Source organism: Athene noctua, chromosome 5 (assembly GCF_965140245.1).
Source record: "Athene noctua chromosome 5, bAthNoc1.hap1.1, whole genome shotgun sequence".
Classification (NCBI taxonomy): domain Eukaryota; kingdom Metazoa; phylum Chordata; class Aves; order Strigiformes; family Strigidae; genus Athene; species Athene noctua.
In genome coordinates this window covers 56099117-56112054 of record NC_134041.1, presented here as the reverse complement: position 1 = coordinate 56112054, position 12938 = coordinate 56099117, and positions in this window count along the sequence as shown.

The window sequence follows — 12938 nt, the reverse complement described above, 5'->3', positions numbered from 1 at the left end:
GAAAGAAGAGAAACATTAATTTTCTTCTAATCTCTTTCAGTTACAGTAATTTCAGGTGTTACTGTGACAACAGTAGGGGCACAATGTCTCAGAGAAAATGCAATTTTCAATTTGACAGTACTCCTTCAAAAATGCAGCTGTAGCCAACATTTTTATACAAGCAATAGAATTCCTGCACTGATCCTCTTAACACTAATAAAAATTATTTAAACAGAATGGTCTAGTTCCTACCTCCCCTAGAATAATAGGTGGATGAATTACTTTCCTTGCTGCCAGGTAATGAAATGGTTTTACTAAAGGTAAACAGATTTCGCCCGCACCTTTAACGAAAGGGTTCATTGTTTCTTCAGAAAGCACAAGTGCCTAAAAAACTAAAGCATTCAATCATTGCTCCACAAACAAATTCAGAATGAAAATTTCCTGACTGTTCTGCATTTACTTGTACATAGCTCAATTCAACAGGACTTGGGAGAAAAAAAAGAAATATTTTTTCCACTTGCTTTTCAAAATCCCTTTCATTTTAGGATTTCGGGGAATCTCACAATATCTTTCTGGGATTGGTTTGTGTAATGGAATTTATTCTTCACTTTCTCCAGGGCGAGGTGAATTATAGGTGCTAGTACTTTGGATTCCAGCTGCCTGGACTGATACAGAGAAATAATTACTTGTTTTGAGATTTATTTACTTATTTACTTATAGAAAACTGCTTAGCAACTTATTTACTTACTTATAGCAAGTTATAGTATTTTTTTTTAATATTGCTAAGAATCCTGCTTGCCCAGACTGTTCTGTGGAATTTTACCAAGGACTACTGTGTTCATCAAAACAAAGCAGTTCGCTGTGAAAATCTACCAAGGACTACAAATGTTCAGCAAAATATTATACTTTTGTCCTTGAGGAACAGGTGGCTCTAACTAGGTGGAATTTTGCTAATGAGTAAAGACAGCCATACACGAATGGTAAAAGTTCTATTGGTTCTCTTAGATAAGATAGAAAGTAAACTGTCTGAAAAACTCTTGCTAGTCAAGAAATTGGCCAAGAGAACCTGCGCATGCTCCGGGGGAAAAAACAAGGTGAGAAAAACTACGAGCCTTCCTCCCAAAGGCCCCCGAAGACGACCACCAGGAGGCAATGCGCAGGTGCAGAGGGAACATAAACTGTTGACATCAGCCTTTCGAACTAACCCAGCCTTACTCATGCATATGTATGTTTGTGTTATGTAACCCAATGAACAGGGATATCCACACTCTATAAGTTTTTGGTAAAATATGCGGTGGGTGTGCAAGCTTTGCGGAGAGATCCCCTTGCACCCCGGTGCCGCAGTAAACATCCCTGCTTTATAACTCTATTCGAGTTGTAGAGTCTTTTTTCCGCGAATCAGGACCTTCCAAGGCGATTCACTGAGAGGGCAGAGAAGAGAGTTTAGAAAAGAAAGGGAAATCTAATTCCCCGCTTTTCCTCACAGTACACTTAACCAATCCTATGCCTGCTTGAAAGAATTATTTGCATCCACTTTTATGTGAATATTTGCAATATTTGTAAATAAATTGCACAGATGTACATATTCTAGACAAACTTGTAATTTTCAAAACCGCCCTGAAGCACTCAGGCAGGAGAAAACAGCGACCTTTTATGCATTTGAGATTCCATTGGCACCGTACAGCAGGCAATGTAGTTTAACCTCTGTTGAAACACATCAGCGAAGAAGGTTTTGTCCCAACAAACATCTGGGATATCACCTCGCCAACAGCCTTTTCTTCCTGCTAAAGACTACCGGTGGAAGGGCCACCCTTTGTTAATCATCCCTGTTTCTCAGGGCAGTAATAGGCATTAGAAATGCTTTTAAATTGACAGGTTCTGCTGTTCATTCCTCTTTGTCGTCTGCTTTTAGAGGTACAGGATGCCTTGAGTCATGTTTTTGAGGTTTTCTTTGTGGTTCAGAAGCTTATTTTCACTTAATCATAGACTCCCAGAGCAAGGATTTAATCTTCCTTCCCTAAAGAGGAGGTTCAGCGTCACCAGGGTGGCCACCAGCTGAGGAAAATTTTGCTTTTTCTCTTGACTGCTGCACTGACATTATTCTGCCTGGATGCACCAAGTCCTCCTGAAAGCTGAGATCCCATAACCTTCTGGTCCATGTCTGGTGCCCCAGCAGCTTGCTGTTGGTGAGGTGTACCAGGAAGTGCATCACCCTCTGTATTATGAACAGTCACAAATAAGGACCTGGGATCTTTTTTTATCCCCAGGTTGTTCATTCCCTCTTGAGGATTTCGGATATACAGCATACTCCTGAAGTTTGGCGATGTCTTACGTGTGCCTACAGATGTGCACAGACATCAGGTTATATTTACTCATAGGAATAAAATCGTATCTCACTGATATGTCATCAACTAATGCTCCCACCAGTGTGACCAGTGCTTGCAAAAATAGCAACTGTATTCATCAAGGATTAAGTGGCAAATGATTGTTTAGTTCAAAGAATGTTTCAAATGCGGGCCCCTGCATACAGGTTTTACCACATAGCTTTTAGAGATTTGTATTTGAGGGAGCGGAGGGGTGGGGTAGGTATTATATTTTTTGTTATTCTTTTGATTTTGTAGTCCAAGCTAAAAGTATGCACGCAACCCAAGGGTGATGCGTCATCTATTCTGTCAAGCTGCTGTGGCTGTAGGAGTGCAGAAAGCTGGCAGTTAGTAAAACAGCACACTTTATTCAGAACCTGCAAACATATAATCAGTACTAGCTACACGTGGAGTTCACCTCGCTTCGGTAGGCGCTGCAGAGCTTTTTTCTATGGCCCTGTTTTATAAGCAGTGTTTTTCTATAAATACGCTAGAATGAAACATTAGCATTAGAAAGGAGAAAGTGGGAACACTGCTTTAATTCATCTAGGCTTCACTGGCGTGAAAACATATCAGGCATTTCTTTCATGAAGCTTAATGGGAACATATAGATGGGATTTCAAGTCTGTAGTATTTTTTTCTCTCTTCTCAAATAGTAAAATTTCTTTTAGAAAAAACATGTTTAACATACTGGGGGAGGGGAGCGTTTTAAGTGTATTATTAAACTCTTCCATTACCACTTCCAGTTGTGAACCAACATGTGTATAGACTGCTTTCATTCATGAATGGCTGCAATCACTGAGGTATTTACTGCTATTTTAAATGACTGTAGAAATCAGTAGGCTCATCACAACATCAATCACTTGCGCTTCATCACTTGAAGACTGTAGAGTAGGCAGAGCACTGCGGGGGGCCCTTCTTCGTGTTGGTGTTGTGGCAGAATCTCAGGAGCAAACCGGGAACTCGGCTTTGGTTGACACTTTGGTTGGACCCTGCCAGAAACGGGTGTTGAGTGGCACTCTGCACACGCAACCAGATACTCTGATATCCTAGTTTCAGCTTGTGAAACAAAGACAGTGAGAAAGGATCTTGTCCAAGCTCAAGCAGGGTAACTGTGGAATCACCAAGAATACCTCTCCTCCTAAACCACCTGTGCCAAGCCTGAATCCTAATGCATCAAGGACATAGTGCAACTTTCTCCCACCTTTGTATTCAGTGGAGATAGCAGATGAAGTGAGAGAAACCAGCCCTTTCTCAACACTGGTCTTGGAGATGAGCACCTGTCTCCGTGTGCCCAACCAATGAGGCTTTCGAGGAACAAAGAACATCTATTCTGAAAAGCATGCAGGCCAGCCACGTGTATATTTCCTTATCAAGAAAATATTTTTCTTGAGTGGAGTTGCCAGCTCTTGTGCCCTCAAGCCCTATAGTCACCCCTGTGCCTTGCAATGCAAGAGTCTGGCCCCTCACCAAGCCTGCAGAAATGCCTGTATCTTTGCCAGTGAGCTGTCAAAAAAGACGAGGAAACCTCAAGCATGCAAGATCCTTAGAAAGCTCTGTTTGATAAGAGGTAGATGTAATTACAGGCTCAAATGCTTACTGCACAGCATTAGTCAGTAATATCTGTGTTGCAATGGTGGGCATCCGTTCCCACCACCCACAGACCCTTTCTTGTTCTTTTTTGTCTCTGGTGCCAATGTTGCAGGCAGACAGCAGACATGCCTTCTCCCTGTCTGCAACCACAGTGGGCCCGGGAGGGATGCAGGGGGTGGTACGCTGTAAGGGCTAATAGGCTGTAAGGCACCTATGTACCTATATCCAAAGTGCACACGTGCAATCAGCGGTGATAACAGCACTTGTTTCTCTGATTTGGGAGCAAGCCGGTGGTGCTGGCCACAGCTCCTTTCAGAGGAGGAGAGCAGAGTGGTAGCTGCTTCATTGCTTCTGCCAGCCCAGCTCCAGGAGGCAGTCAGGCAGTAGGTAGCCATACGCCTCCACTGCCCGGCACTGTGTGCAGGTCATTAGCTGGTCTCTGTGAGGCAGCTGCCATGGGTTTTATAAGCTGCTGGGGGTGGAAGGGCAGCTGTCCTGCCAGGCCCTAGGAGACCTACCAAACTCTTCTGTTATTTCCTCACAGTGGGTGCTCTGCTGACCATGAAAAGCACTGGAGTCTTTTTTTTTTTTTTTTTTTTTTTTCTTTTCTGACTCTCTTTCTATTCACTTTAAATAATCCACAACTGTCAGCCAGTTTCCTTTTTTTAAAAAAATATAATTTCTCTCTGTCTTTATGATCCTTTGAATGTGGAAAGGTAAATAATCATTGTTGAGTGTGAAGTATTCATCCATAAATCCATTCACCCAACAACATTTTAAGAAAGCTAACATGCTTGTCAAGAAGAGAGTGGCAGGGTAAAACAACAGCGTAAAATGAACAATAGGAAAAGGTTCCTTTTAAAAACGCTGTATTTTGTTATGAATGAATCTACTGCAGGTTTATTAAGGGAAAGCAGTTGTTATGCTCATCGTCTTTCAGCCGAGCCTCTCTATGATTAAAATGTGGTTGTGGTTGAATTAATTTCCCTTGGTTCGCTAATTTTATAAAGCAAGCCATTGCATACACACAAAACAAATTACACACCCGGGTGCTGTGGCGGGGCTGAGCCAGGAGCTCTGCCGGCAGGCGGCGTGGGCCGGGACGGCTCCTGCCATGGGGCGAGAGGGGCCACATCCTGCCAATGTTTTTCTTTGCTCTGATGCAACAAAGAGCTTTGCTGCACTTGGAAATTCTGTGAAAGAAACTATTGCTCTGCCTTGTTTCTTTTTTTAACCCTCAGACAAGGGAAGGGCCCTGTAGTGGGCTGTTAATGGAGTCAGCCATGCTGGAGGGGACCCCCAGATGCACCCCCAGACCTGTTTTTGGCTGCATCAGGTGGGAAGGAGAGGCAAATCAGGGACTCTGGACCCCCACAGAGCTGTTGCACCCCTTGGCTTTGGTGGGGGCTGTCCTGGAGCAGGGCTGGGTCTACACCAGCTCACCCGCATCAGGGCTGGGGGGTGGCTGCTTTCAGGGGACTGAATGACATTTCAGTGGGGCCACCTGCTCATCCACCAGGAGGGCTTGGGGACAGCCCTGGGAGGACAGGATCAACTGGTTCCCATCAAAATAAATCATAAACAAGGGTGATCTTTGGAGACCTGCCTAATCTCAGACTCCAGGTGAAAGATCGCCAGCTCAGACAGCAGTGCAAGCCTGGGAGATCAGAAGGTGAATTAACAACAGCCAACTTCCAAAGAATCTCCTTGTGCTCAAGCGAGCAGTAAATGCGATCTTGGCAGTAAGAGAGCCACGCAGACATAAATATATGCATCCCATCTGCGGGACTGGCTGCTTGCTCTGAAGCTGCATCCACAGAAAGACTGATATTTTGCTATTACAAAAGAGTGGATGAGGGATTGAGGGGAAGTGGCAGTGCCTGTCCTGGCCCCAGAGGTGTTGCTGGTTGGATGATATCATTGACCAAAGGGATATTTTGCAACCCGTTCCCAGCAGTGCCAGGACACAGACTAACCAAGGGCCACAAAGACTCTCTGGGGGAATTGGTGGGTGGATGCAGAGAAATCTCTGAATGTCTGTGCTCAGCACACGTGGTGAACCAGGCTGCAGGGCAAGGGGCAGAGAGAGCCCGCATGGGCCTGTGACCTAAACAGCCTAATTTCAGGGCAGCTTTTTCACTCTTTGTGGCTGGTACAGACAAAATTACATTTGACAGAGACGCCAGACTGGACATCTGACTTCCACAGAACATCCTGAAATACTGAAAAATCCCTTTCATCCTGCCTGTTTTCATCGTTAGCACCCTGAAAGGAGGTGCCTGAGGTATATTTGTAATAAGATTAGAACAAAAATCATGATTCTGAGTGACCACATCCATCCAACAAAGTAATACACATCCAAACTGATGAATCACATCAGAATTGCGTTGCTTGGATTTTACTCTTTCTTTGAGCAATGTGTCTGCAGCCTCTGATTCCACAAACAAATCTGATTTTCTAACAGGGGCACCAAAACCAGCCCCAGGAAAAGGCAGACTCCTTTCTGTGAGGCATTTATACACTAAGGCAGGTGAACTACTGACTTTATAGCATTTTACCAACAAGCTGCAGCAGCTTCACCTGACACAGGGTGGTCTCTCTTAAGTGTGAATTTTCCTCCTGTCCTTTGAAGATCAAAGGAAAGCAATGATAACTTCCAGCTTTATCATGGAAACTAAAACCACTATGCCAGGGATTATCTCGGACTTCTCTTCCCCCTCGGGCTCAGCAGTTCTCAGGCTCTTCCTAGGCTAAACTCAGGGGCAGCAGGACATCCTTCTCCTATCACACCCAAGCTGGCAAGTTTCACCGGTGCAGCTTTTCACAGTTCAGTCCAGATAATGGGTATCTTTTTTATCTTTTCCAGCCCTCCAAAGAAGTATCTTGCTGTTTGTTCTACATGATCTCCCCTTGCCCTGGCCTGCTGTGCCTGCTGCCTCCCCTGGTATCTCCAGCTACCTCCCAGAGGGGCGTTGAAGAGAAGGAAATGGGAAGAGAAACCGAGGTGGGAACACTGCCTGAAAGCTCTTGGCAGCCTCCCCTGCTGTCTGCAGACATTCTCCAATTGTCCTGATGACCTTTCCCCAGGTTCCCGCAAGCCAGAGCATCAAGCACGGCAGTAGCTGATTATGCAGAAACCTTCTGCCTCCCCCTTCTTCCCCACGCACATGGCCAAGGCATATCCCCATCAGATGTCACATTCAAGTCCAGAAAAGCTTCTCGCAGCTGGGTTTGGTAATCAGGACTGCCAGGAGCCACTTTAGCACTTAGTAGCACAGGGAACAACATACCCTTCCCTTCTCCCCAGCGGTGGCCCCTGATCAATTCTCTCGAGCATATCCGCCTGCGTATGTCATGCTGACTGCCAGAAAACCAGCTGCTCTTCACAGCTGGATTTAGTAAACTGAACCATGTCAATGCTTTAGCACTCGGTAGCACACAGATTTCTTGCCACCCACCCAGGGCTCCCGTCACCTGCTTCCTGGCAGAGCGGCTGCTTTACCCCGCGGTGGTTGTCTGAAAGTGCTGCGCTCTTGGTTTTGTTTTTAACTAAGTAAAACATTATATCCTGGGAGCAAAAGGAAAAAAAAAAGCAACAAACTCTTGTAATATGGAAGATACTGCCTCACAAGCACGACACAACAAATACATCTTAGTAATGAGATTTTGTGCTTAGGAAAGCCTTTGTGCATGGGTCTAATGTGCATTGCAAACATATGAAAAAAGCTTTATGCCTTTCTCAAAATGCGATCGATATCATTATCCCTGATGCAAGGCTGTATGCAGAGACATATGGATGAACCTGCAGAGACATACAGATATATGTTTAGAGAGAAATTCAGGTCCACTCTAGCAGCAAAATGCTTCTTGTGTGAGCAAAGCCATATCAGCAAAGCTCTGCTTTTTACCAACAGAGCAGAAACATCCTCTGCAGGAGAAATGAGCTGTGCTGCAGAAAACAAAGTTTTGCTACTACAATCCTTTTCTGTATACTCAAGAGATCCATCTGGTCAGCTCGGCTCGGTCAGTTCAGGTCTCACTCACTTCCTTTATGCTTTTGATATATGTGACTGTGCCAGCAAGATTGTACAGAGCAACTGCATTGCTTGCCCTGAGAAGCCAAGGGCAGAGCCCACAATCGATCCCAGACTCCCTGACCCCCCGGGCTCTCTGTTAGCCACAGTAATTACTTGGGGCAACACTGGCATTGCTAGGGAGACCTCAGGTTGAAAGCATATTTAGGAGATGGACACGCACAGTTCTGCTCCATCCCTGTTAGAAATTTGCTTCATCTTGGCCAGCCCCTTGGGGCCCCGGACGGTTGGCAGTTAATGGTCATGCTGGAATTTGTGTCAATTGATTTTCCAGTTAACTTGACTTAACATGGCTGGAGGCATTAGAGCAGAGAGGATATATCCGTTGTTCCAATTTGAATCCTGTAGACCTCATATTCCATTTCAATACAGCGGCAAATTTAGTTCCAATTAGAACAAACAGTTCCTTAAAATAAAGATTTAATGTAAAGATTCATCCAAGGCCTGATGTGAAGCCCATTGTGTTCAGGAGCTGTCCTCCCCACTGAAGGCTATAGGCTTTGGATCAGGGCCTGGAGGCAGCTCGCAATGTATGGGCAATTTAATAACAAGAGATGACTCACTATCAAGTGCTGTCTGCTTTACAAAGGAATCTCAGAAATGGAGTATCTGTGTGACAGAAATAAACCATTATTCACACACACACACACACACAAAAGAGAGCGCCCATGAAAAACTACATCATCATTTCACTTGGGAGACTTAAGTGAGGTCCAATGAACGCTTAATCATGTGAGTAACTTTACTAATATGATTAGCTCACTAAAACCAAATCTGGAAAAATGGTTATGCCAAAGGGATTTGAGACCTTTATCAGTTTGCCTGTCATTTCTGAGTGTCTAACAGTCCCAGCAGATCAGACACATTTATGTGTTGCCTGTCTTGAAATCCTAGTCGTGACCACAGCGAGCGGGGGCTGAGGCTGTGTCATGCAGCTGTAGGATTTATACTACAGATGTTTCCCACTTCTGATCATGTACAGCATGTCTAATGGGTCCCATGGATCCCATGCTTGTCTCCTAGAGGTGCTTTCCACCCATGGTCTCCCTAGCATGGCTCATATTCTGGCGTATGCAAAAAAAACCCTGACAGAAATATGAGAGTCCTAGGGCAATGCTGTCCCTAAGGAGCTTTGAGCTTCTGTGTCCCTTTCTATGTACCACAGTCACTCCTGGTCTTGAGTTACTGGCTTTCTGGGTTGGTTTGTTGTTTGTACAGCTCCTAGCACAACAGGTCCTGCTAGGATTCCCAGGAGCGACAAATAACAGCCAGTGACTTCCATGGGGTAGGCTAGTACTTGAAAGGGATACCTAGGGGCTATAAATCCTCTTTAATAGCCAGAAAAAGCTGGAAGAAGTGCTGAGCATTTCAGCTATATACACAGAAGCTATTTCTCTTGGTAACCTTTATATTCCCTGCAAGCATTCATGGGTTGGATGCATAGGGACACAGCACCGCCGTTAACAGAAAAATGAACTCATTTGGTAAGCCTTACTTAGATGTCAGGGTACTTTGAATTTTGAAGCTGAAATAAACAGATTGAAATGACCCAACTGTTTATAATGCAAAGGTAAAACAAAGTAGGACTTTACAACTGAGGCCCCGGTGTCAGAACTTCATTTGATTTTCTCCGATGACTCAACCTATTTCACAAGCTGTTTTCATATTCCTTATTTAGTGAACTTACTCATGTCTCGGTAAAAGCCTACGATGTGATAAAGCCAAGGAACCGTAATGTGTGGTGCTGGTAACACCTCCCACGCCAAAAAAAATCCTGCTTCCATATTTATGTGGCTCTGCAAATTGGTTCCTGCCTTTTTCTCCCCAGAGAGTGAGCTGGCAGCGTGTCTTTTCTCCAATTAGCATGAAGCTGTGAAAAGTGGAGATGGAGGGTCAAATTCACCATGCCTGGACCCTCACTTATTTTTGCCATGTTACAGGCACATTTGCACCTTTGAATTCCCGGCAAGGCAAGTATTGTTTTTAGCATACAGATAGCAATGCCTGCAGAATACCTCGTTCATTCACTCTTTGCTGAAAAAAGAAGCTTGCCACCAGAAAGCAAGAAGCTAAGAAGAGCTACCTACCTAGTACTGCTCAGGGACTGGAGATGGGCACCTCAGGATAAACTCCCCATGGAGCAGGTATATTTTACCTGGGTTTTTCTGGTCGGGATATAATTTCTGCCTTTTGAAAAGTCCTTTAATCAGAGAAGCAGAAGCCTTTGTAACCAGCATAGGCTGCAAATCACACCAGCAAATATATGGACTAAATGAACACATAGGGACACTTAAGGACAACACCCACCCATCCACTCCCACCCCAAGATCTCTTCACAATCTGATTTGCCACCATGTAAAGACATGTATTTTTTGTGGCAGTTTTCTGAAGAGTTCGTCTTGGAGGCAAAAAGAAAAATCAGCATGTGCAAAGCAGAGACAGGGGCTGAGCAACAGCACTCATGCTTGCAAGATAACTGCTCTTTGCAAGCCTAAAGGCAAGGGACCAAAAGCTACATGGCACAAGCCCTCTTCAGTCCCACACCAGGATCTGAAATGGCTCCCGAGTAACACCAAGGAGTCCAGGACGTAAGGGTACACCATCAGGAGCATCAATGGAGACAGATGCTTACAGCACAGGGCAGCCTTGAACCAGCACTTCCATGGGCAGCAGAACCTGCAAAATCCCCTTTTCTGTGACATTTCATCTTCTTTGGATTCAGGTATCATAAGGGATAAGCTCTAATCAAAGTTTTGCCTAAGGGTACAGCATTCCTGGCATCTTTCCCTCACATTTTCTGATGTCTGAAAGCATCCTGCTATAGCCTTCCCCTTGCTGTTACAGCTACATAACATTTCTACTTTCCATCAGAACTTTGTTTTTGAGGTCCCTAGTCCTCCACCAAGCTTAGCTGGCAGATGGACACAGGCACATTGAACCAGCCAGTCCAGCCCCCATCCTTCAGCTCTGACATTACCCATGCACCTGCCTGATCTGAACTTCCATCCCTAGGAGTAAGCTACCCAAACCCAAGCCCATCTAGGCTATGAAAGCCCCCTAAATCTTCCATCCTACCCAATCTGGTGAATTTGCTCAGCGCACAAGCCGCAAAACACTGTCAGAGCTGTTCCTTTCCCTAAGGATGGAGGTAGCTGTTGTGTGCTGGTGTCTAGATGCAGAGAAGCAGGGTTCCTGCCCGTGCAGGTTCAAAGTCACACATCTCATCTCCCAGGTAGGTGCCATTCTGATTTGTCACACTCACCTTCACACACTGGTGCTTGGGTCCCCAGCTCCTCCCTGCCCACAAGAGCAGCATGGCCAAGGAGGGAGGGAGCAAGGAGAGCACTTACTCTCACCTCAGAACCCTGCAGTCAAATGGCTGTGATGTCCCCTCAGAAAGGTGGGATCTGCCAAGCTGGTCAACACAGGAGCAGAGGTCTAGCTAATGAAACAGAAAAGCAGGCACCAGCACAAGCATGGGACTGCATCCCTCTTGGAGTCAGCATTTACATCCCACTCTGCCCTGGATGCTGGGGCTTCCTTCTGCGTGATGTGAGTTGGGACCAGCCAAGCAGAGGAGAATGGTGCCTTGGGCAGGAGCACAAACCTCCTGGTTCCTGTGCCCAGGCATGACAATCCCTTTTCAGGCTTCCACAGGGCTCTGGCCCTTCCTTGCTTGCTGAATCCCAGCCCAACATCTCCCCCTGCCAACACTATCTAACAATGTGCTGTGCTAAAGCCCAGGATCAGAGCCCCTCTCCAAAAGCTGAGCAGCTGCCTCCCCTGCCTCTCTGCTAAATACCTGGCTCCTCAGCTGGGCCTATGATCTTTTCCAGCTGCTGTGGTCAAATCTGCCAAGGCCAGCAGGCCTTCTGTTAACCCCTTCAGCCCACAGCCTCATGCTCTGCAGGTTCCCATGGCAAATATCATCACCTCTGCAGATTTCAGCTTCCTCATCCTTGAGAAACAAAGCTGGTCATTCCCCCAGAAAGGGTTTTCATGCTGCTTTAATGAGAGCTGTTGGCTGCTCTGTTTCCATCTCTGTGGTCAGAATGCAGCCCCTCTTGGTAAGCCTACCAGCCTTTCTGCTTGAGGGAGCTTGTGGAGACAGAGATCTTTTCACTACAGCTGGCCATGGGTTTCCAGAGCAATCAGATCTCTCAGAATTAATTGACCAGCTCTTATGAGATCACCTGCCTCACCTCCCCAGCTGCTGGTTCCCATGTTCAGGTTTCCCAGAGCCCAAGCAGGGCTGCTGCTGTGTCCTCCTGACACAGGGAAGAAATCCAAGGCTCATTTCCACCGACAGCTTCTCACCTGTCAGACTTGCTTCCCTGGGGGTAAGAAGTTACAAATGGTTGAACTCCACAGAGCATAGATGCTTTGTAACTCAGACGTCTACCATAAATTTTTCATAAACTTGGAAAAGCAGATTATAAATTGCTGCAGTGGTGAGCCAGGAAGAGCCTAAAAACTTCCATCTGTAAAGGTGTATGAAATGGCTCAGAGATGCTGGTGCTTCAAATTATTTTTTTTCATTAAAAAACTGAAAATATGAGCATTACCCACATGCCCTGGTCCCTGGTGTGATGCTTGTGGGTGGCCTGCATCACACCAGGAACCAGGGCCTGCAGCATCCCATGGCACATGCTTAGGAAGGAAGTGGGGGCCATGCCTAGTACAGATTTTCAAATTCAGCAGGATGGCAAATCTTATATAAAACATGCATGAATCAAAACAGAAGTGCCTGCCTGGCTGCTGGGAAGTGACGCCACAATGACTCATGTCATTCTGTTTAAAACAATCCTCCCCCTCACCTTCTCCTCAATGTAGAGATGCACCTTGGAAGCTTTCAGCGGAGTCCAGCGATGCTTACCCTCCTCTGCTACCTCCTTACACCACTTCTGGG